The sequence below is a fragment of the Pongo abelii genome, chromosome Y, assembly GCF_028885655.2.
Source record: "Pongo abelii isolate AG06213 chromosome Y, NHGRI_mPonAbe1-v2.0_pri, whole genome shotgun sequence".
In the NCBI taxonomy this organism is placed as follows: Eukaryota; Metazoa; Chordata; class Mammalia; order Primates; family Hominidae; genus Pongo; species Pongo abelii.
In genome coordinates this window covers 43,763,380-43,785,663 of record NC_072009.2, presented here as the reverse complement: position 1 = coordinate 43,785,663, position 22,284 = coordinate 43,763,380, and the positions used below count along the sequence as shown (strand labels likewise).

The 22,284-nt window shown below is 40.9% G+C and overlaps 1 pseudogene; it reads left to right on the top strand.

The window, feature by feature from the left end:
• Nucleotides 1-6,598: 6,598 nt before the first annotated feature.
• Nucleotides 6,599-21,087, top strand: LOC129053264 (adenylate kinase isoenzyme 6-like; annotated as a pseudogene).
• Nucleotides 21,088-22,284: the final 1,197 nt, after the last annotated feature.

Genomic DNA, 22,284 nt, shown 5'->3' with positions numbered 1-22,284 from the left:
CTGGAAGCCTTAATAAAGTTAAAATGACAATATTAGCAAAAGCAGTGTTACAAAGGTACTGTAATCCCAATTTTTAATTTTTTCCAACTTTTCTTCTGAAAAAACAGAATAGCCCGTTCTAAAATTCATGTGAAATTTGAAGGTACTCTGAATATCCAAAATAATCTTGAAGAAAAGAACAAACCCAGGTGGCTCACATTTTAAACCAGAACGTAAAAAGCTGCTATAATTAAGTTTGATACTGGCATAAAAGCAACGATAGAGAGAAAATTAATAAAATAGGTAACTCCAAAAAAAAAATACCTTGCATAAATTGTTGATTGTCTTTTGACAAGCATGCCTAAACCATTATGTAAAGGAAATGATAGTTTGTTCAACAAGTGAGGCTGGGAAAACAAGTCCAAATTTAAACTGGTAAGTTTAAATCTTTATCACATTCCATGTAAAAAGTTAAAACAAAAATTGATTCAAGACATAAAAATGACTGTTAAAACTTTAGTGGTTTCTGATGGTTGTTTTTATTTATGTGGGTCAGTACTACCATGAACAACTTTATACACACTATGTATAAAACTTAGAAGAGATAAATGCATTCCTAGACACACACACACCCTCTCAAGACTAAGCTAGGAATACACTGATTTCCTAAACAGACCAATAACGAGTTCTGAAATTGAATAAGTAATACATAGCTTGTAAATCAAAAAGAGCCCTGGACCTTATGAATTTACAACCAAATTCTACCAAATGTACAAAGAACAGCTGGTACAATTCCTACAGAAACTATCCCCAAAATATGAGGAGACTTCCCCCCCAACTCATTCTATGAAGTGAGCATTATCTTGACATGAAAACCTGGCAGAGACACAAGAAGTGTAGAAAACTTTAGGCCAACTTTCTTGATGAATACCAACACAAAAGTTCTGAACACAATGTTTGTAAACCAAATCCAGCAGCACATCAAAAAGATAGTCATCATGGTCAAGTAGGCTGCCTCCTTAAGATGCAAGATTGATTTGGCATATGCAAATCAGTCAAAGTAATTCATCACATAGACAGAATTAAAAAGAAAACACGATTATCTCAATAGATGCAGAAAATAATAAGAGCCATCTATAACAACCCCACAGCCAATATTCTGCTGAATGGGCAAAAGCTGGGAGCATTACCTTTGAAAACCAGTACAAGGCAAGAATGCCCTCTCTCACCATTTCTATTCAACATAGTATTGGAAGTCCTGACCAGAGCAATCAGGCAACAGACAAAAATAATAAATAAACAGCATCCAAATAGGAAAAGAGAAAGTCAAATTATCTCTGTTTGCAGACAACAAGATTCTATATCTAGAAAACCCTGTAGTTAGAACTCTAAAACTTCTTTAGTCAATGAACAACTTCAGCAAAGTTTCAAGATACAAAATCAATGTGCAAAAATCCCTAGCATTTCTCTCCATCAAAGATAGCAACACTGACAACCAAATCAGAAAGGCCATCTCATTCACAATTGCCACAAAAATAATAAAATATCAAGTAATACAACTAACCAGGGAGATGAAAGAGCTCTACAATGAGAATGGCAAAACACTGCTTAGAGAAATCAGAGAAGACACAAACAAATGGAAAGACATCCCATGCTCATGGATGGGAAGATCCAGTATGTTTAAAATGGCTATACTGGACAAAGTAATTTACAGATTCAATGCTATTCCTTTCAAATTGCCAATGAAATTATTTACAGAGCTAGACAAAACTATTTTAAAGTTCATATAAAACCAGAAGGCCAGGAGTGGTGTCTCATGCCTGTAATCCCAACACTTTGGGAGGCTGAGACAGGCAGATGGTGATGTCAGATCAAGACCATTCTGGCTAACACAGTGAAACCCTGTCTTTACTAAAAATACAAAAAATTACCAGGTATAGTGGTGGGTACCTGTAGTAACCCAGTGATTCAAGAGGCTGAGGTAGGAGAATGGTGTGAATCCAGAAGGTGGAGCTTGTAGTGAGCTGAGATCCTGCAACTCCACTGCAGCCTGGGTGAGAGAGTAAGACTCTGTGGGGAAAAAAAAAAAAAAAAAAAAAAAAGCACAAATAGATGAGGCAATTTCAAGCAAAAAGAGCAAAGCTGGAGGTATCATGTTTCCTGACTTCAAACTATTCTACAAGGCTACAGTAACCAAAACAGCATGATACTGATACATATACAGGCACATAGAGAAATGGAACAGAATAGAGAATCCAGAAATAAGGCTGCAAATCTGTGACCATGTGATAATCAACAAAGCTGACAAAAACAAGCAATAAGAAAAAGATTTCTTATTCAATAAATTGTGCCTGGATAACTGGTTAGCCATATGTGGAAGACGAAGCCAGACCCCTACTTTACACCATATACTATAAATAAATAAATAAATAAATAAATAAATAAATAGATAAATAAATTCAAGATTGAGGACTTAAATATAAAACTGAAAAGTATAAAACCCTAGAGGACAATTCAGACAATTCAATCCTGGACATAGGAACGTGCAAAGATTTCATGACAAAAACACCAAAAGCAATAGGAAGAAAAGCAAACATTGACAAGTAAGATATGATTAAACTAAAGAGTTTTGCGTAGCAGAAAATAAAATTATCAGCAGAGAAAATGGAGAACTTACTGAGTGGAAGAAAACATTTGCAAATTATGCATCTGAAAAAGATCCGCTATCTCAGCATCTATAAGGGACTTAAATTTACAATAAAAGAAATCTCATTAAAATGTGGACAAAGCACATGAAAAGACACTTTTCAAAAGAAGACATGCATGTCACCAAGTAGAGTATGAAAAAAACCTCAGCATCACTGATCATTAGAGAAATGAAAATTTAAACCTCAACGAGATGGCCAGGTTCGGTGGCTCAAGCCTGTAATTCCAGCACTTTGGAAGACTGAGGCTGGCAGATCACGAGGTCAAGAGATAAAGACCATCTTGGCCAACATGGTGAGTCCCAGTCTCTCCCAAAAATACAAAAATCAGTTGGGTGTGGTGTGTGCACCTGTTGTCCCAGTTGTTCAGAAGGCTGAGGCAAGAGAATCGTTTGAACTTAGCAAACTGAGGTTGCAGCGAGCTGAGATCATGCCAGTGCACTCCAGCCTGGTCACAGAGTGAGACTCCATGTCAAAATAGGAAAAAAAAAAAAAGAAAGAAACCACAATGAGATGTCATCTCACACCAGTCAGAATGGCTATAGTTAAAGAGTCAAACAATAAATGTGGGCAAGGTTGTAGAGAAAAAGGAACTTATGGTGCAAATGTAAATTAGTTCAACCATTATGGAAAGCAGTTTGGCAATTCCTCAAAGAGCTAACAGCAGAACCATCATTCAATAGTTCTGCTTGCAATCCCATTACTCTGTATATTCCCAGATAAATAAAAATTATTCTAACTTAAAGACACATACATGCAAATGTTCTTTGCAGCCCTATTGACAACAGCAAATACATTGAATCAACCTAAATACTATCTGTAACAGATTAGATTAAGAAAATGTGCCACATACACATTACAGAATACTATGCAGCCATAAAATAAAGAAATCATGTCTTTTATGGCAACATAGATGTAACTGGAGGTTATTATCCTTAGCAAACTAACACAGGAACAGAAAACCAAATACCGCACGTTCACAGTTTTATGTAGGAACTAAATAAGAATGTACGGACTCAAAGAGGAAAACAACAGACATTGGGGTCCGTTTGAAGTTAGAGGGTGGGAAGAGGGAGAGAAGCAGAAAAGATACCTATCATGTACTGTTCTTAATACATGGATGATGAAATCATATGTACAGTGAACCTCTGTGACATATGTTTACTGCGTAACAAACTTTCACATGTACCCCCAAACCTACTGTAAAAGTTTTAAAAAGTTAAACTTTAAAAACTCTTAGGAAAAAGAATATGCAAAAATCTTACAACATTAAATTTGCTGATTGTTTCTTGACTGTTACACCAAAAGCATAGGCCACAAAATGAAAAACAGATAAATTGGACTTGATGAAAATGTGAATCTTTTGTGTTTTTTTGATATGAAAACACTCTGTTGTTCATGTTTTTTGATACCAAAAAAAAAAAACTCACTTATACTAAAATTTGGTACAAAAAGCATGAACAACAGAGTGAAAAGACAACCAGCAAATGGGAGAAAAGATTTGCAAATCATGTATCTGACTAGGTACATAAGGTGTAATATAATAAGCAGAATATATAAAGAACTTCTAAGACTCAACAACAAAACAAAACAACAACAGTATTTATAAAAAGGAAGAGGACTTGAATCTACACTGGGTCAATAAGCCTACAGAAAAATGCTCAGCATCACCAGTCATGAGGGACATGCACATCAGAACCACAATAAGCTACCATGTTACATCTATTAAGGTGGCTATATAAAAACCAAAACAGCAAAAACGAAAAAGATACTGGCTAGGATATGGGTGAAGTGGAACCCTGGTGCATGGCTGGTGAGAATGGTTTATCAACTGTGACCAATGGTTTATCAACAGTGATCAATAGTTTGGCAGTATATCAGAAAGTTCCATATAGAATTACTGTATGTTTCAGCAACAGATGACCACTTCCATATGTTTCAACTACAGGTGTATCCAAAATAATTAAATGCAGGGACTTAATCTGCAACCTCTGTCTCTGGGGCTTAAGCAATTCTCATTCCTCAGTTTCCAGAATAGCTGGGACTACAAGGATGCACCACTATGCCCAGCTAATTTTTAAATTTTTAGTGGAGACAGGGTTTTGCCACGTTGCCCAGGCTGGTCTTGAACCCCTGAGCTTAAGTGATGTGCCCATCTCAGCCTTCCAAACTTTTGGAATTACAGTGTGAGCCACCATGCCTGATCTGTGTTATTCAATTTAAGAACTGCATGCACAGATGTGTTTGGGTTTTTAAATTTTATTCACATATGCACTGATACTTTCACACCAATTTTTATAACATAGCAAAATTCCATCTCTACAAATAGTACAAAAATTTGCTGGCCTTGGTGGTGTGTGCCTACAGTCCCAGCCACAGGGGAGGTCCATGTGAGTCAGAAGGATCGCTTGAGGCTGGGGAGATTGAGGCAGCAGTGAGTCATGATTGCATTGTTGTGCACTCCAGTCTCGGTGAAAAAAGAGATCCCATCTCAAAAAAAAAAAAAAAAAAAAAATTGCAATGCTGATACATGCTACTATATGGATGAAACTAGAAGACATTATACTACGTAAAACAAGCCAAATACAAAAGGATAACTATTTAATGTTAAATTTTGTGTGTAGGGGAATGTCATATGAGGCTGTCCCATTCTGAGGAGGAGCAGATTGTTGGGTTGTTAGAATACTGATAGCTCACGTTTACAAACCAGGTCATGGCTGGCAAAGGAGGAAGGCAAAGGCAGCTGTGGTACTCATCCACATGAATTGATTGTTCTGTGCCCTGGAGCTGTTATCTGGTGACTTCCAAGGCTGAAAGTCTGTGCAGACATAAGTCTATGCCTCATCTGGGGAGCAGAAAGTTTCATGGGGTATAAGGAGTATCACTGATGGCCAGAAATAGCTCTGAGTCTTCCAAATCTGGCTGCCAGTTACTGTCTTTGCAGAGCTCCACACAGGAGATTGACAAAAAGGCTTTAATCCGGTCACACTCTGTTTCCTCTGGTGCAGGGCAGAAGCTTGCTGTTGCCAACAAGGGCCAGCACTGAAATGAGGTGAGTGGAAGAACAGAGGGTTCTCTAAACCAGCCCAGAGATTGCTGAGAAAGGCATCCTGTGCAGAAGATACCGCCATGACAACCCAAAAGGGCTCTGTCCCATATATTAACACAGACATAGATATTCACAAAGAGGTAGATATTTGTTCTATTCCTTCTATTTCCCTGAATAAGTCTAATACAAACTGTAACTAGCAAAAGACTGCATAAATTATCAAAATCATACTAACAAGAAAAGTCGAGAATCAGATGGCTTCACTGATTATTTGTTTTAAACATTAAAAGACGTAAACCAATTTTTCTCACTCTAACAATTGCAGTTAGTCAATGCAATATACCAACTCAGTAGAATGATTTTTAGGGAAAAAAAAATTATCATCTCAATTGATGGAGAAAAAATTTGACATAATGAAAAAGGTTTTTATAAGAGCATCTAGTAAACTAGATATAGACTAAAACTTCCTTAACATAAAAAAGTACCTAAAAAACCTCAAAACTACCATTACATGCAATGGTGAAAGACTAAAAGCTTTCTCCTTAAGATCAGGAACAAACAAGGATAGCTGCGTTCATTACTTCTGATCAAAATTGCAATACAAATCAGGTGAGAATAATTGAGCAATACAAGATAAGAAACATTCCAATTGGAAAATAAATAAGCTTATTTCTACACATAGATGTTATAATTTTACATATATAATTAAAATCCTAAGTAATAATAAAACTGTTAACACTAATAATCAAATTCTGCCAAGTTGTAGAAAAGAGATCAATATATACACATTAATGGAATATAATTAAGGGTCAGGGAATATATCCATACATGTATAGAGATGGGGTTTCACCGTGTTACACAGGAGATGACTGTGGAGGAGCAGGTCCTGCCAGTTTCACAGCCTGATCTCTTCTCTTGGGATGCCGAACCCCCGTACTCACCATTTCACAGCTTGCAGGATGTCCTGGTATCTTAGCTATGCGTCACAGAGACTGTGAGCTATTAACAGAAATTGTGAGGAAGTCTCCTGGAGCTCCCAACGTGGAGAAGGCGGAAGAGGAGAGATGGTTCCCAAGTTCCCGTGCAAGGGAGAGAAAAAGTTCCTGCCAAACGCCGGAAGCCACGCCATCCCTTCCTCTCCAACTGCGTGCCTGATTGGGCGGTTCCCACGCCACCTACACTGACGGATAAAGTTCCAGGGCACACCCACTCCCGCCCCTACCCCCACGATTGCCCCTACCACCCTCCCCATCAGCCTTAGTGCTTTTTTTTTTTTTAATTAAAATCTGGGATACATGTGCAAAACGTGCAGGTTTGTTCCATAAGTTTACATGTGCCATAGTAGTTTGCTGCACCTATCTCAAACTCTTGACTTCAGGTGGTCCACCCACCTCCACCTCAGAAAGTGCTGGGATTGCAGGCATGAGCCACCGTGCCCCTCTACTGCACCTATCAATCCGCCATCTATGTTTTAAGCCCCACATGTTTTAGCTGTTTCTCCTAATGCTGTCCCTTTTCTTGACCATTCTCAGACAGGCCCCAGTGTGTGATGTTTCCCTCCTTGTGTCCATGTGTTTTCACTGTTCAACTTCTACTTATGAATGAGAACATGTGGTGTTGGATTTCCTATTCCTGTGTTAGTTTGCTAAGGACGATGATTTCCAGTTTCAAATATGACCCAGCAAAGGACATGAACTCATCTTTTTATGGCTACAGAATATTCTATAGTGTATATGTGCCTAATTTTCTTTCTCCAGTCTATCATTGATGGGCATTTGGGTTGGTTCCAATTCTTTGCTATTGTAAACAATCCTGCAATAAACATACGTGTGCATGTGTCTTTATAGTAGAACGATTTATAATGCTTTGGGTATATACCCAGTAATGGGATTGCTGGGTCAAATGATATTTCTGTTTCTTTGAGAAATTGTCACACTGTGTTCCACAATGGTTGAACTAATTTACACTCCCACCAACAGTGTAAAATCATATCTATTTCTCCACAGCCTCACCAGCATCTGCTGGTTCCTGACTTAAATAATTGCCATTCTAACTGGTGGGAGATTGTATCTCATTGTGGTTTTGATTTGAATTTCTCTAATGACCAGTGAAAATAAGGTTTAGGCTTTTTGGTCACGTAAATATCGTTTTTATTATTTATTTATTTATTTATTTATTTATTTATTTAGACGAAGTGTTGCTCTGTTACCCAGGCTGCAGTGCAGTGGTGGGATCTCAGCTCACTGCAATGTCTGCTTCCCAGCTTCAACTGGTTCTCCTGCCTCAGCCTCCTGAGAAGCTGGGATTACAGGGGCCCACCCAAACGCCCAGCTAATTTTGTATTTCTAGTACAGACGAGGTTTCCCCAAGTTTGCCAGGCTGGTCTCATGATCCTCCTGCCTCAGCTTCCCAGAGTGCTGGGATTACAGGCCCGAGATACCTTACCCAGCCAAATGTCTTCTTTTGAGAAGAGTCTGTTAATATCCCTTGCCCACTTTCTCCTGGTATTGTTTGTTTGTTTTTTTCTTGTGAATTTGTTTATGTTCCTTCTAGATTCTGGATATTCAACCTTTGTCAGATAGATAGACTGCAAAAATTTTCTCCCATTCTGTAGGCTGCCTGTTCACACTGATGACAGCTTCTTTTGTAGTACAGAAGCTCTTTAGTTTAATTGGATCTAATTTGTCAATTTTTCTTTGTTACAATTGCTTTCAGTGTTTTAGTCATGAAGTCTTTGTCAGTGCCTGTGTACTGAATGGTATTGCCTAGGTTTTCTTCTAGGGTTTTTATGGTTTGGGTTTTTACATTTAAGAGTTTAATCCAACCAGGTGCAGTGGTTCACCCTTGTAATCTGAGCACTTTAGGAGTCTGAGGCAAGCAAATCACAAGGTCAGGAGTTCAAAACCAGCCTGGTCAACATGGTGCAACTCTGTTTCTACTAAAAATAACAAAAATTATCTAGATGTAGGGGTGGGCACCTGTAATCTCAGCTACTTAGGAGATTGAGGCAGGAGAATTGCTAGAAAGATATTTCCTTTTCTATTTGAAAATGGAGGTTGCATTGAGCCGAGATCAATCCACTGTACTCCAGCCTGGACAAAAAAGTGAGACTCTATCCCAAAAAAACCCACAAAACAAAAAACTTTAATCCATCTTGAGTTAATGTTTTTATAAGATGTAAGAAAGGGGTCCAGTTTCTGTTTATTGCATATGCCTAGCCCGTTTTTTCAGGACCATTTGTTAAACAGGAATTTTTATCCCCCTTTGTTTGTTTTGGTCAGGATTATTAAAGATCAGATGGTTGTAGATGCATGGTGTTATTTCTGAGGTGTCTGTTCTGTTCCATTGGTCTATATATCTGATTTGTACTAGTACCATATTGTATTGGCTGTTATAGCTTTGTAATATAGTTTGAAGTTGGGTAGCATGATGACACAAGCTTTGTTATTTTTGCTTAGGATTGTCTTGGGTGAACAGGCAAACAGGCTCAAATAGTTGGAGTCACATGCCCAGAGTATCACAGCTAATTAAGAAGTGAGCTGAGACTTGAAATGCACTTGTTCTTTCCCCTCCAGAATCTGTTGCATAACGCATCTTAACAGCTATTTAAAGGTAGGAAGAAGAACATTTGGACACCTTTTTCACAACTTTTTAAGCATTTTGATAATGCAGTAAAGACCCCCGTCCCATCCCTGAGCCCCTCTCTTACCACACTGCACTCCACTGCTGACCACATCGTGAGGTGGCCATTGGGAATCAGGTGGGAAGCAAGGGCCGGGAATGAATAAGTGAGAATTATATTGCCCAAATTTGCTAATCTAAGAAAGGCTCCTCAATCATTCTGTGTGAGGAGGTTATGCCACGGTAGTTGTGCCCTGACTGTGCTGCATCTCAATTTGACTTCTGTTTTTGAGAATCACTCTATTACTCTTATTAATGGGGGTAATTCTCTTTCTACTTGAAAACGACCAATTGTCCTCTGCAGGTGACCAGATTTGACTTGCTAGTTTAGATTCTGAAGGTAGTGGTGAGAAAATATTTGGGCCACATTTAGAATACCTCAGTCTCACCTGGAGAATATACAGAAATTTCTTAATACTATCTAACTGTTTTCTCAATAATCATTATATTTAACTCTGATAGCTTGAAGGGCAGGGCTGGACACAGATGATATAATCTTCAAAGTTTAATTTGGTTGTAAGTATTTTTTTTTGTTTCATTTTGCTTTGTTTTTGGATATAAGGTCTTGCTCTGCTGCCCAGGCTTGAGAGCAGTGGTGCAATCATAACTTATAATTTGGTTGTAACGGTTCTTTAAAAAATATATTTTTGGCTGAGTTTGGTAGCTCACAGCTGCAATCTAAAAACTTTGGGAGTTGAATGTGGGATGATTGCTTGATCCTGGAAGTTCAAGTCCAGTTTGGGCAACATAAGTAGGCTCAGTCTCAAGAAAAAGATTTACAAATTGTCTGGGTGTAGCATTGCTTGCCTGCAGTCCTAGCTACTTGAGAGCCTGAGGTGGAAGCATCACTTGAGCTGAAGAGTTTGAGGCTACAGTGTCCCATGATTCAGCCACTGCACTGCAGCCTGGGTGACAGAGTGAGACCTGTATGTGTATGTATGTGTGTGTATACATATATAAAAATATGTATGTTAAAAAATTCAAGCATGAGAGATAAGTGAAAGCCCACAGTGGGGGATGTGGAGAAGGGCTAGTATGGCTCTTGCAACTCAGTGAGACTTGGTTTTCCATCTTGAAGAAGTGCCCATCCACAATGACACCATAGCCTAGCACAAGTCAGTTCTCACACTCCACCTGCTGGGATACCACTATGTACCCTTTTTTAAAAAAGAAAATCTTTCACCTAAGAGAAAGAGAGTAGAAGAGGAGGGTTTCACATTCATAGCCTTCTTTTTTTTTTTTAATGAAACAACAGCCACTTGTCATTGGAGTTTTCAAAAGGTGACCGACAGTAATACAGTTAAGGAATCAACCAAAGAAAATAGGCCTCTCAGGTGAGGAGAAGGCAGAATGGTAACTAAACCCAATCCATTCTCAGCTTTGCATGGTGAAGACATCTCAAGAACAGGTGTTAGCTGTGTGAACTGTGTTCACTGGACAAGGCCAGGGGAAAGGAATTTCTAAGAGATAGAGCACTCTCTAAACACTTCAAAACACATTCAGCTATACACGTGGCTGATAACATGCTTACTCTGAGGAGGGATTGCTGAGCAAGAGCGACCAGCTGTAAAAGCTGTAAACTCTTCCTCTCATAGGGTCATGCCACCCCCACAGACACCCCCTCCCCTCCGACAACCATAGGCTCCAGTCATCAGATGCACCTGAGGGACTGCCTTCCTCTCAACTCATTAGCTCTCCAAGAGTGTCCAGATCACTCTAAAACCTACCCTAGTATGGCCAGTTGTAGATTCTCCTCCATTCTCCCAGCAGTGTGACTCCTGAAGAGTGCTGCCCAATCCTCTTACCTCAACTCATGTGTCAAGGGCCAGTTCCTGGGCAGTTAGATGTCCAGTGACCTAACAGGCTCAGCATGCCCAGGGCCTAGCCCCACAGCCTGGCACCTGTCCCCCACCTAGCCTTCATGCTGGCCTTTTCTCTTCTGTCCCCAATGTCAGGTGAGGTTCACCAGAGCCACACTCATGAGCCTGGAAAGCAACAGTTGGGTAAACTCCAACTAAGTGCCTGTTACTCCACCCTCTTATCTCCCACATAAATGACATTATAAGCATAATTTTACATTTGATTAAATTTATACATATTCTTCTTTCATAACATTTCTGACAACAGCCCTCACAACCAAATGAGTCTGGGTTACAGAACACACGGGTAAGGCTGCTGCAGCAGGTTTCACTTCCCTTATTCCAATGTGAAATGAAAATGTGATGGTTTAAAGACAAGAAAAACTTATTTATCAAGTGTGGGGTTGCTGCACTTGCTAGTTCATGCTCACTTCCTTTGAAATAAGGTATCTGGACAGACCATATTCATAGATAACTCTATGCAAAACCCCAGACAGAAGCCCCAGTCAGACACGACTCCTTCAGGCTCACAGGGCATCAACCTCTCACTTCATGTTGGGCTCTGACAGCATGAAAGGTAAGGAGCACAGACAGGGGTGACAGGGAGCAGCCTCGGGCCTTAGGGATCCCCAAACTTACCAGAGCTGCTCTCTGTAGATGGGGCTGTGTGGCAAGGATCAGGTAGGGAGCTGGGCTCCACAGAGAGGTGACAACCACTCCTGTATCTCTAAATTTCCACCAGGATCCATGATCCAGCCCTGCTTTCCCCTGGGCCCTTCACCCACCCACCCCCAGTGTGTGTTATGTGGCTCAGGTCAAAATGGGAGAATAATACATTCAGACTGTAGCTTCTGGGTATTCCCATCTGATATACAAGGAGTAAGGAGACAAGTCAGGGCCTGTGGTGGTGCCTCTATATATGTCTGAGAGCAGGCAGGCCAGGGTTGGGCACGTAGATATCTACATGACCACCACTGCTGACTTCCTCCCCATCACTCAGAGTTACAACCAGACCAGGCCTATCATGATTAAAAAAAACACTGCAACCCTCATCCTGTCACAAAACTAATGTGCACCCAGTGCCACCCCTACACAGATCTCTGGCTTCCTATTCCAGGACACAAAAAAGCCTCTTATCTTTTCTATTTAAAATCCAGATTTTAAGCGAGATTGAGCTTGGGGATAGTGGCAGCAAAAGCAACAGCCAGATATATTCACTCTAGGTGTATACACTCATGGCTTGGGCATGTTCCACAGTTGTTAGAGGATGAGACCTTGGAGGCACCTATTTCCCAGCTGCTAACTGATATCCACACACTCCATTCATGTGTCTTCATTTAGACCTCTGCATCAAATATTCCTTGAGCCATTGCCAACACATCTTTTGGGAGATGTCATTAATTGCAGAACCAGCCCCCACTTGTTCTAGAGGCAGTCGGGAGCTATCTGGTCAGCTCCTAATCCCCCAAGACAAAGGTGCTGTCCTCTTGCCAGTGCTCACATCCAGCAGTACCATCTCAGGATGTTTTTTCCAAACACAGGCAGTGTGAGGTAGCAGGCATGGCATGACAGGCTCAGGACCATGGTCAGTTGATTCCTGGAGAAACAGCACAGGGCAGATGCATCTGTGGGTGGTGCCATAACAAGTGAAGAGAGCCACAGCTCCTGCTCCCCACAGCCCCAGCCTAGATGATGTTCAAATCTTCCCAGATGGTATTGGGCTGCCTGATGCCCATCACTCACCTGTTAATTAGCACTGCCTTGTGTTGGTTTCTCAGGAGAGGGGGTGGGGTGTGTAGATCCAGGGTGGGCACCACCTCACAGCCAGAGTCCACATGATGGCAGACAAGCAAGCAAGCCCAGGCAGTTCTGCTCTAGACACTTGGCCTCATCTCCTCTGGCTGCACTTTCTGTGTATACTTTGTACAAAGGTAGCAAAAAGAGGTCAACAGTAGCTATTGTGACATGAAAGTCTATGCCACCTTAAGATCTTCTAAAATATTGTTGTCTGAAGTGACCTTTCTTCTAATAAAATTTTTACAAATACAGAAATACAAGCCTGAAACTACTATAAATGAAATATTAGGATATTTTAAGCCCATAAATAAATAGACAACATGAAAACAGTCACTGTTTGGTTGCAAAGCACACCCTCAGGAAGAATGCTCAGATGAGCAGGCAGGCCCCAGATCCCCCACCCCATGATGCTCTGTCCCACTTTGCAAAGCTTCTCCATTGGCCAGTCCCCACTGCTTTCTGGTGAGATGTCCAAGGTGAATTGAGTGCTGAAAGCTGTATAGCTGATGGAGCTGACTGCCTTGCACACCTTGAAAATCACCCCCTGGCTCCAAGAGTCAGCTGTGGTGACACCCCTTAATGGGAGGTAGTGCCAAGCCACCATCAGTGTGCCTGGGCTGCCCTGATCTATACACCCCAGCTCTTTACTGGGATGTCTGTCTGCTTCTCTCAGGGGTTGGGTCATGAGCCACCTCTGGCAAGGACCAGCTTGCTGGACAGGCTGGGCACTCTCCCCCAGCATCCTCAGCAGCCCTGCCTATGCTGTCACTGGTGCTGATGATCTCCAAGATAAGATTAGGGGAAATTTTTCAAGGCAACTCTTTCCCCCTAATTTCTCAATCTTAATAACAGCACTGATAACTTTTAAGCCCTAGTAAGCTGAACCTGTAAGACAAATGAGCTCCTGCCTTAGAAGGGCCAAGGTTGGGCAGTGTGTGCCCAGGTGAGAGCCCATTGGTTGCTACTGAAAGGGGAGAGCTGGATGGATCTGGCCGCTTAGCCTAGTGAAAAGTAGGGCCTTCTCCTTCCAGGGAATCAAAGTCTCCAAGGCCAGAAAGAGATGCTTGGGTGGTCTTCCAAGAAGCAGAAAGCTAGAAGGCCTTGCAAGGAACCCCAGACAGCCTTTGGGGTGACTGAGAGGGCTGGACTTATTCCTGCTTTCCTTGGTTACATTCTGCCAGCAAGAAAACCTGCCTGCAGATGGTAGGTGGGCCTGAGGCTGCCAGTCAGTCACTAGGGTCTGTAGGCACTTTGACTGTGGTTCTTTTTTGAAGCAGCCACTCAGGCCAGTTCTTGCAGAGCGGTTCCCTCATTGTCTGCAGCTCCTTCTTTCAGTCCTGGGACCATAGAGGGACCAGGGAGGGAGGCAAAGGCTCAGCCTGTGCCCCACAATGTGCTCTGAGAAGTCTCCCTTTTCCTTCTTTCTTCTTTTTTTTTTTTTTTTTCCAAATGGAGGAGAAGTCTCTTTTGTTACCTCCCTATGGACAACCTCAAATTTCCAAATGAAAAGACCCAGCATGGAGCCTCCAGGAAAGTGCACAGAATTCTTTCTAGTACACAGGAGGAAGGGGGTTCCCACTGAGGGCAGGATCAGTCTGCATGACCCTGTTCAGGAATGTTCTCCTCATAGTACAGCCTCAAGGTGTAGGCATTCTCTGTGTGCACACAGTCCATGGCAGCCTCTGCCTAGGGAGCCATCCAGCTGCACACGTGCAATGGAGCAGTGATCTGGGTGAGTGTGTGGTTCTGGAACTCGTGACAATCAGGGGAGAGGGAGACACAGAGCCCACTGGGCCCAGAACACTGCCATAGGCTACTTTTCTGAGACTTCCATCTGCTCTAGGATCTTCTTGCCCTGATAATCTGCCCTGAGGTCAGATAGAAGCAAATTGCCACCACTCCCGTGGATGCCCCCTGTCATACTGACAGCTCCCTAGAGGGAACTCAAGCAGTGGGGGCAGATTGTTTGGGTGGAAACTCTGGAGTTTTGGCTGGCTGGTTCATCCAATAAGCCCCTGGAACATCAGGTCAGGGGGAGATGAAACAGTGACATTACATTTTATTTTATTTTATATTTTATTCTATTTTATTTCATCTATTCTATTCTATTCTATTCTATTCTATTCTATTCTATTCTATTCTATTCTATTCTATTCTATATTATTTTTTGCAAAGAAATCTCACTCTGTCACCCAAATTGGAGTGAATCAACATGATTTCAGCTCACTGCAACCTTCACCCACCGGATTCAAGGAATTCTTCTGCCTCAGCCTCTGAGCAGCTGGGACTACAGGCATGCATCACCACGCCCAGCTAATTTTTGCATTCTTAGTAGAGGTGGAGTTTCACAGTATTGGCCAGGCTGATATTAAGCTCCTGACCTTGTGATCTGCCCACATTGGCCTTCCAAAGTTTTGGGATTACAGGCATGAGACACCATGCCCGGCAGCCTTACCTTTTCTTTCTTGGCATGACAAAGTGTTTTGTGAAGTTCAGGCTGTGGTACTTGAGCAGCTTCAGTGGCGAATGGCTTAGGAAGCAAGGGCTAGTGGGCTTGGGGTTGAGCAATAGGCTGTAGGCCTACAAGGAGGAAGTGGGCACTGAGCAAGTGCCCTGGATGTCTGTCCACAGACCCAGAAAAAATGACATCCCAGGAGTTTGTGGGGAGCTGGCAGAGACTTACTGGATCCAGTAAAAGCCCCATGCGGATGCAGTGATGGGGCACTTCTTGTCCTAATCTGTAATTACAAAGAGGTACATGAAATCCCTTTGCATCTTGCAGTTTCCAGGAAGTGGTTTCCAGATGCTCATGCTAATTACTTTTAGGCACTGAAAACGCTTCAAGAATGGTCAAGCAGAAATAAGGTCTTCATTTCACTTAGGACCCTCTTCTTTGCTCCCTTTGGGAGTTCCACCTTCCAGTCTTGGCTCTGGAGACACCATGGTCCCTCCTGGGTCCCTGGCAAGATGTACGCAGGGGGCACACTGTCAGTGAGGCTCATCTGCAAGCCATTCTTTCACTTCCTACTGTTTGAGGGACTCAAGGCTGGTAGTCAGCACAGGGCCACCCAAGACCAGATCTCTCCACCTAATTTTGACCCTGGTTTGAGTGCCTCTAGGCCAGACCCCTCCAGGTGGGAAAACCTGGTCCTCAGCCCCTGGCCTCCATGCTCCCCATCCCTCTTTTCAATCCTGGCCCCAATGTCTCCCCCACCTCTCAGGTCATTGGAGAAGATACTCGGGAAAAACAAGCAGCTTTAGTCAGCACTGCTAAAGTTGGCAGATGGGCCCAGGCTCTTAAGCTGCTCTTGGGAGTGGCTCAAGTGGAAGCAGGCCTTGAATAGTGTGTGTAGTTCTTTCAAGGAGAGGGAAGTAGGATGTTACCAGGGCCCTGTACCCTAAAACATCGCATCTAGCACAGAAAATAGTTTGCAAGATGCTCTCGTGGGTGATTTCAATTTTCAACTTTAGGCTTCCATTTCAAATTCCATAATGAACACATTAGGTGGGGTTCTAATTTCAACACACACACACACTCACACAGACACACACTCCTGTCTGCTAGTGGGCAGAGATCCTTTCTTACAAAGAATCTTCTGACAAATGCCTCTGAATCACATGTGGGTCTTGAAGAGCTGACCAGGCTAACTGCTTTTTATTCACTAGTGTCTTGGGTAGATGGAGCATTTAGAGCTGCCTTTTTGGGCAGCCCTAATGCAGGGGTGTGCTGAGGACTCCCCAGGGCCTCTAACTTCAGGACTATCTTCCAGTTTGTGTTTCACTGAATTTTAATGGTGGCTGTTTTGGGAAAGAGGAAAGGTTCTGTGATCAACTACGGGCACTATTGAGCTACAAATCTTTTCCACACTTCCTCTTAGCAAGCAGGTAGACCCTGGGAACATGAGTGGCTTTTCCCCAGGGAACATGAGTACATGAGAGATTTTGCTTTACAACCAGGTGAATCTCACCACAGCAGTTGGTGCTGTACTGGGCAGATTTCCCCACTCAAATACTGTGGATCTTTTTAAGTTTTTTGTATTTCTTTTTTCCTCAAGACATCATTTATCTTTATAGAATTTGATTGGGCTGATATGAAGGCTGGCTTGATACTGCCTGATTTTTTTAGAATCACAACTCCGCTCTTTAACTTGTGGGCTATGAAGTTATAAGGTGTTGGTGTGACAGGCTGAGAAGCAGGCGTGTGCTCCAATCCTACATTCATATGCTTATCTGTGACACAAGACATCCAAGGATTGGGGAAGTCCTGCCTGGCCCTTCTTTTGGGGTCCCTCCTCTAGGCAGTCTACCCAACTTCCAATCCAGCCTTCCCTCATACACAGCCCTGAGACCTCCTGCATCTCCTCACTGTTTTGCAGCCCTGGGAAGTGGTTTGGCGTGTTTCTGTCCAGGTGCAGTGAGAAGCAAGTGCAGTGACATGTTTTTTCATGGACCATCAGCACCGGCTAAATCTCCTGCAATGTCTCCCTAAGGGACACCTGCAGGAAGATGGTCCCAACAACTCTGATGAGAAACCGCATGGCTGGAAGCAAGGACTTACCATTTCCCCAGCCCAAAGCCCGGAGAATCTTTCCCAAAATTCTCAGGTTTCCACTTTTTGAATATTTAATTCTTTTTAGAATCCCAGGCCCCCTCTATAGATGCCATGCCTACCTACACCTGTCTGTGTGTGCAGAATAGAGCCTGTCCACACTGACTATTCCTCCAGACCAAGAAAAATCCCTATGCAGAGTAGGGGGAGATGGAAAAACTAAGGGAGACAAAATGGCAAGTTTACCTCATCCCTCGCTCAGTGCTAAGGTCCCCAGGGCAAACAGCTTTTGCCTTCAAATTCAAGTTAACAGCATACAAAATATATTCATTTTTACTTTCCCCACTCTCTTACTAATGTTACAAATTATGTCACTATATATTGTGTGTATTTTCACAGAGATTTAAGAATTTAATACACCATTATTATTACAATAGGAAATTTTGTATCAGTGTATATACTTATATTTAATAGAGAGCTTTATATTTTCATATGGTTTTATGATGCTGTCCAGCATCATTTAATGTTTCAACATAATTGACTATCATATGCATTTTTTCTAGGGTTATTTTAGTAGTAAGCAACATTAGATTTTTTATTTTAAACTTAAAAACATTTTATTTTTTCTAATTTTTGAAGTACAGTGTTTTCCAGATCAATTATTCTTGGTTACTATTATTTTTGTTTCATCACAGAAACGTGTACGGTTCTCAGAATCTCCTCTTTTCCTTCCAAATAACATTTATGTCATTTTCTTCCTATATTCTTTTTATAAGACTCTTTCTCTGAATATATTGGTCTACTTGATGTTGTCCAGTAAGTCTCATATTTCACACTCATTTTTTTCCATTTTTTTCAAAAACTAGTTTCCAGGCCTAAATATTTGTGAATAATATATGTTTAATTTTCTGAATCTTTTTTTGATCCATTTTTTGCTGTTGTGTCTCTGTAGTGAATTTGTAAATGCCAGTTATTGGATCCTTCAATGCCACAATTTCTGTTGTGTTTTTAGAAAAAGGTTTCATATCTTTGTTGATATCACATTTTGGTCATTTATTATTTTTAAATGTTATTCAATTGTTTATTTTTGTTTTATTTTTGTTCACTGAGAACTTTTAATTGTTTTCAATTCTTTATCACATATGCAAAAATCTTCATTTCTTAAGAGTCAATTTCTGGATATTTATTTTGTTTCTTCCAATGAAGTGTATTTCCCAAATTCTTCGTATGACTTGTAATTTTTTCATAAGATCTGGAAAATTATACAATGTCCATCAAATCTAGCATTTAAAGCCTGCCATGGCTGGGCACAGTAGCTCAGGCCTGTTATCCCAGCACTTTGGGGGACCAAGACATGAAGATACTCGAGGCCAGGATTTTGAGACCAGGCTGGCTAACATAGCAAAACCCGTCTCTACTGAAAATACAAAAAAATTAGCTGAGTATTGTGGTGTGCACCTCTCATCCCAGCCATTAAGGAGACTGAGACAAGAGAATCGCTTGAACCCATGTGACGGAGGTTGCAGTGAGCTGAGATTGCTCCACTGCACTCCAGCCTGGGCTACACAGCAAAATTCTTTCTCAAAAATAAATAAATAAATAAATAAATAAATAAATAAACTGCCTTAGTAAAGGGGGATATTAACAGCAGTCATCCAGGCTATAGATTCTGGGGGCTTCACAGATGCATTCTCAGGTATTTCTTCTCTGAATCTGGGTGTATTTCTCAGTTAAATATAATTTGTTTCATTGTTTTTAGATTGATTACCTATTTTCTTCCCCAGTTGACTGTCTGTGGTATTGCAGCTTCTCTAGTGCTGCAATTTCCTTTCTCCTCATCAGACACAACTGTTATCTGTATGACTCCATCATGTCCTTCAGCACTCCATGTCTATTCATTAGGCAATCTCTTGAAAGGAAAAACATTTCAACACATACACTACAGCTTTAATTCTTTCCTGAGGAAGACGCTGGGAGTTGGGCATATTCTGGTGAGCCCAATTACTATTGTGGGGAAAAAAAAAAAAAAACTCTGGTGGATATTCTGTAGCAAAGAAAAAATTCCTGCAGTGTGAAAAGAGAGGAGGCAACAGCCATATACAAAGCAAGGTAAAAATAAATGAGCAGGTAACCCATAGGAGAGGTCCAAAGGTCACAGAGAAAGCAAGAGTTTAAATATGGTTTTGTCATCTCTGTTCTAATGGAAATTGTTTTAGAAAAGCCTAATTTTATTTTTCTTGCTGTCACAGAGAAACATGTCCCTGTCCCATGCTTACTATGCTCTTCAATATTCTACGGCTTCCTTTCTCCCTCCCAGAATCTTCCAGTGCATTCACACTGAAAACCAAAGTCCTCCCAGAATCTGTAAGAATCTACATGATCTGACTAGATTTCATTAGTTTTGGGAACTGGGGAAATATGCACACATTTCTGGAGACCTCTATGTTATGCAATTTTTAAATAAATATGTGGTTTCTCAAGTCAAAAATGTGTGAAGGGAGTTGTGGAGGTATTGAGAGGCATCGGGATTTGTTTTAGAAATTCCAAGAACAGTAGTGCAAAGGACATGTGAACAAGGCACTCGGTGCCATCACAGCAAGCCATCATTGCTTCTCAGCATCCTGCTCACCAGTACCCCAGGGGTTGGAAGAACCTTACTAGGCACAGAACTTGCATCAATATCGGGACTGAAATACATTAATGTGGGTGATTTATCTTGAGAAGAGCAATTGTTTGATGGCTATGATGAAGAGTATGATTGTCCCATTTTAGATGAAGACAGAGTACTTGATGAGTTAGATAACCAAATGAGAGAAGGTGGAGTTATTGTTGATTACCACGGTTTTGATTTCTTCCTTAAATGCTGGTTTCATGTAGTTTTTGTGCTGAGGACAGATACCAATGTATTGTATGAAAGACTTGAAACAAGGGGTTATAATGAGAAGACTCTAACAGACAATATTCAGTGTGAGATTATTCAGGTTCTTTATGAAGAAGCCACAACATCCCACAAGGAAGAAATCATGCATCAGTTGCCCTGCAATATACCAGAAGATCCAGAAAATAATGTAGGTGAGATTGGCTGGGTGCAGTAGATAACGCCTGTAATCCTGGCACTTTGGGAGGCCAAGGTGTGTGGATCACGAGGTCAAGAGATCAAGACTATCCTGGCTAATACGGTGTAACTCCATCTCTAGTGAAAATACAAAAAAAAAAAAAAAAATTAGCCGGGGCATGGTGGTGGGTGCCTGTAGACCTGGCTTCTCAGGAGGCTGAAGCAGGAGAATGGCGTGAACCTGGGATGTGTAGCTTGCAGTGAGCTGAGATCGCACAATTGCATTCCAGCCTGGGCAACTGAGTGAGACTCCATCTCAAAAGAAATAAAAATAAATAAATAAATAATTAAGAAAATAATCTAGATCAGATCTAGAAATGGATTAACAGTGGATCAAATATCATAACTCTTGACTTATAAGGCCAGCTACTTTATAATGATTCTTGTTGATATTACTCTGCCGACATCATACAAATTGTTCAAGTATCAGTAACACTTTATTCAAATCATGTGCAGGACTAGCAGGTGGATAGTATAGAGGTTTATGCCTGTGTTTCTTTTCCTCCATGAGAAACCGAAACACCTGAAATATAATGAATATAGTATTATTAAGGATTGAGACAAAAACTACTTTTACAACAAATCGCTAAGGAATAAATAAATCTGACAAAATGGGTGGATATGTTTTAAGTTTATTACAGAAAAAATGCAGATGATCTCTTAAAATAAAACTAAAGACTAAAGAGAAAGCATCAGAGTATTCCTTTTTTCTTTCTATAAATTAGAAAATTAGGGAAGTGTCGTACTCTATACAAAATTTAAAAGGTACAAAAGAGCATATTGAAAAGTTAGGTCTCCCTTCCAGACCACAATATCCACAGGCACTCCAGGATTCTTCGCTTTAGGAAATAATGTTACTGGTTCCCCGTATGTCTTTTGAGAGGTTTTATGCCTGGATAGTGTATATATATATGTGTGTATAATTTTTTTAAGAATATAGTAGTACATTGCACACACTATTCTGTATCTCTCTTTTTTTACTTAATATATTTGGAGATTATATCATATCAGTACAGAACTCCCTGTTTTCTTTTTTTTTTAGCTGAGATATACATATCATGCAATAAAATTTACAATTTTGACGTGTATATTCAGAACTGGATATGGTGGTTTATGCCTGTAATCCCAGTAGCTGGGGAGGCTGAGGTGGAGAATTGCTTGAGGCAGGAATTCAAGAACAGCCTAGGCAACATAGTGAGACCTTAGACTCTACAAACAAACATAAATGAAATATATAATCCATTGGTTTTTAGCTTACTAATAAGGTTATGACTGTCACCACTGTGGGGAGGCAGTGATGATAAAGGAAAATCCTATATGCTTTAGCAGTCACACTCTATTCTTTCCTCCTCATCCCTTTGCAATTACTAGTCTGCTTTCTGTCTCTATGGATTTGCATATTCTGGATATTTCATATAAATGGGATTATACGATAAAAAAGAAATTCCAGGAACACCAGAGAGAGACGACACATGTTTTCTGCTTTATAATTTCACATCCTATGAAGGTTTAAAACATAATTCTACCAAAAAATTGATGGAAAACCTTTA